Source organism: Piliocolobus tephrosceles, chromosome 3 (assembly GCF_002776525.5).
Source record: "Piliocolobus tephrosceles isolate RC106 chromosome 3, ASM277652v3, whole genome shotgun sequence".
NCBI lineage: Eukaryota > Metazoa > Chordata > Mammalia > Primates > Cercopithecidae > Piliocolobus > Piliocolobus tephrosceles.
This window is the reverse complement of record NC_045436.1, coordinates 77185361-77189127: the sequence shown is the minus strand read 5'-3', so window position 1 is coordinate 77189127 and position 3767 is coordinate 77185361. Positions and strand designations below refer to the sequence as shown.

The 3767-nt window shown below is 36.7% G+C and overlaps 1 pseudogene across 1 annotated transcript; it reads left to right on the top strand.

Annotated features, from left to right (window-relative positions):
- Positions 1-2107: 2107 nt before the first annotated feature.
- On the top strand, positions 2108-2452 carry LOC116418727 (annotated as a pseudogene). Its single transcript, XR_004228869.1, has one exon. The product of XR_004228869.1 is annotated as a 60S ribosomal protein L6 pseudogene (transcript).
- The last annotated feature ends 1315 nt before the right edge of the window (positions 2453-3767 follow it).

Here is a 3767-nt window from a genome sequence, read left to right as displayed (position 1 = left end):
ATATAGCTTATATGAGAATACTTCATATCAGAGAAAAGAATTACTGACAGTGGAAGAGAAAATGAGAAGATTAACAGGATTGTTTAAGCACCTAGATACAACCTTAAATGAAGCTCAACCTCCTTAACTTCTATTTTTTGCTTAAACTGATTAGATTTCTGTCATATGCAACCTAAAGGGTCTTGACTCATGTATTCAACTTTCTAGTTTTTTTCCGGATTATCAGGGAGATGTGAATATATACTTCCTGTTTCATTCCACCCTCCCTTTTCTTCTGCAAGATGTTTTATTTTATCAAAGTTGTATAGAACTGTTTTTTATTCTTCACTCATTTGATACAAAATTAGTATAACCAAAAATTATTAAATAAGTCTATGATAAGAAAATTTTATTTCTGATCTTCATGATGGAAAGAAATAAACTAATTTTAACAAAAAAGTATTTGCTATATATTATATTCAAGCTCTAAGAGAGTGAAATGGCAGTATGGAATCAAGGAAAAGAATAGAATTTGTAATTGTAAATCAAAGAAAATGACTGAGGTGAGTCTCCATCATTTTAGAGGTTTATTTTGTCAAGATTGAGGATATGCCCAGGAAAAAGGAACACAAAACCACAAGAAACATCTCTGATTCGTGCTTTTTCCAAAGAGGGGTTTTGGGATATATATATTAAAAGGGAAAGGACAAGCAGTAGGGGAAAGAAGAAGGAAAAGAAAAAGGAAGGGTAGATAAGGTAGATAAAAGGCACACCGTTTCATTTCTTTTAGTCTTTGATCATTTACTGAATCCACATTTTACATGTATGAGGAGGAAGTGGGAAAATAGTTATGCATTTCTCTTGTACTCAGTGAATTTTTCCAGAAGTCAGCACAGAGCAGAAGAAACCGTCATATATGCATTTGTCTCAGGTGAGTTGTGCACAGGGGAGGGTTGACTTGTAAGTCCTGTCCTTTGTCCAGTACTTATGAAAATAAGCTGTTAACTTACATTGCCAGTGTGAAATTCAACAGAACTGTTTTAGGGAAAAGACCTTGGGGCCCACAAGGAATTGTGAGCAAATTGTGAGACAGGTATGTAGCCTTTTATCTTTGTAGCTATCTATTTAGGAAGAAAATGCGAGACAGTTTTGCATGATGCAGCTCCCAGATTGACTTTTTCCTTTGGTTTAGTGAATATGGGGTCCCAAGATTTTATTTTCCTCTCATAGAATTAATGAACGTGAGTTAGAAATCTGGTTCGTGTACTTATTAGCAGTTTGACCAGAGAGAATGATTTATACTTCACACATCAAGTCTTAATTTTTTTTGTTGGGGATAATACTAGAAATTTAACAGCTATTGTAGTGAGCAAATGAAGCAGTTTTTGTGACAAATAATATAAAGTTTTATAAAAATTACCACTCTTCTTACCACTGGACCAAAGTGTAGTCCTAGGATTAGGAGGATTTACTTTACCCAGGAGCTCATTAAAAGTACAGATTCTCAGATCTTGTCCTACTGAGTAAGACTTTTAGAGTGGTGCTCAGGAATCTGTGTTTGAAGGAGCTTTCCATGGAACACTTGTGAGAGTTACAACTGAAAACCATAATCTTAAATGTTCTATATGAATAAAAGAAGCCCATCACCTGGATTTGCTATGATCTATGTTGGTAATCAGCATTTAGTGAACTATAAGAAGTCCATGTACCAATAACCTTCTTTCTAGCCACAAAGATAAAATGGACACAGATCTTAAAAATTCAATGCATAAGATAATGGTAAATGAAATATGATAAGGCATAATACGTATAATTATCAAAGAAATGATATACTATGAGATATGAAATTAAGAAGAAAAGATAATTGCACACTACAATTTTCTCAGAGGAACATATAATCTGAGGATAAATTCCTCAAGCTATAGACAGAATTTTGGGGGGGGGGGGGGGGGGGAAGTGAATGCAAAGGATTCCAGATGAAGGAATTACGGTGAAAACAACATAGATGGGCAAGGCCAGGAATAAGTTCAGCATCAGTGGAATGTAGAGTGCTTTGCAGGAGAAAAAAAAAAAGCCAAAACACACACACACACACACACACACACACGAACTCTTTCCCATCTGCAAGATGGCTGGTGAAAAAGTTGAGAAGCCAAATACTAAAGAGAAGAAACCTGAAGCCAAGAAGGCTGATGCTGGTGCCAAGGTGAAAAAGGGTAACCTCAAGGCTAAAAAGCCCAAGAAGGGGAAGCCCCATTGCGGCCGCAATCCTGTCCTTGTCAGAGGAATTGGCAGGTATTCCCGATCTGCCACGTATGCCAGAAAGGCCATGTACAAGAAGAAGTACTCAGCCGCTAAATCCAAGGGTGAAAAAAAGGAGAAAGTTCTTGCAACTGTTACAAAGCCATTTGGTGGTGACAAGAACAGTGGTACCTGGGTGGTTAAACTTCATTGCCACCTCAACCAAAATTGATATCAGCAATGTAAAAACCCCTGAACACCTTACTGATGCTTACTTCAAGAAGAAGAAACTGTGGAAGCCCAGACACCAGGAAGGTGAGGTCTTCAACACGGAAAAAGAGAAGTATGAGATTACAGAGCAGCGCAAAATTAATCCGAAAGCTGGAGATGCACAGATTTTACAAAAAATCAAAGCTATTCCTCAACTCCAGGGCTGCCTGCAATCTGTGTTTGCCCTGACAAATGGAACTTAGCCTCACAAATTGGTGTTCTAAACGTCTTAAGAAGAACCTAATTAACTATCTGACCAAAAAAAAAAAAAAAAAAAAAAAAATAAGTAAAAACACAAGAAAGGAGCTTGGGATAAACTAAAAATGGCTTTTGATAACAAGAAAAATTCAAATGATGTTTTTAGCAGTAAGGAATGTATAGTGGGAGAATGGAATAGTGAAAGTACACACACATTAAAACATCATGGTTAAAAGCATGGTTCAGATAGTTCTGCCTCAATTTGAACCCTAAATTACTATTAACTACCTATTAAATTTAACAGAAATGTAACTATTCTGTGTCAGATGTACAGTGGGAATATATTTGCATATACAGGTTGTTGCTCAGTTGCAGTTATCATAATCCACTCTGGATAGTTTAAGCATGAAGAGAGTTACGCAGAATGTTAAGTGACTTTTGGAAGCACTGGAAGAAGAAAACAGTCTTTATAATAAATGTTTTAAAATGCTGCCCAAAGCCACATTGCAGAACTAGACCACCATAGAAAGAAACATTTGCTCCTGCCATGATTAGGAAGCTACTGCCATATTAACAAGCCACCACTACATCTCTCAGGTCCAGCATCACAAAATCTCTGCCATACCCTACAACAGGTAAATGGGGACTTCAAGTTCTGTATGTTTCTTGACTTCAGTTCTAATTCAAGTTTTGCATGAACACATGGGAACAATGCACAAAGTGACATCTGCAACCTGGACTGGAATAGTCTGGGTAATGTGGCATTTAGCTTGCCTACCTCAGCCCAGGAAGGCACATTGGGAAAAAATTAGAGTAAACTTTGAAGGAACCAGTCTACATTATCATCTTCTAATTCCCAGAATCACTGTGAGGACTAGATTCAATTCTCTGTATCAGGCTTTCGGGATGACACAGAATATGCAGCATACAGTAGATGCTCAGGACGTGGTAGCTTATAAAAGATTTTAGGATCACAGTTTTGAATAAAAAGAAAAAAAAGCAATGAAACCATTTAGAAGACAATTTCTGCAGTTTAGAGTAGAAGAAATAATGACACAATGAAAATGAAGGTTGTACCT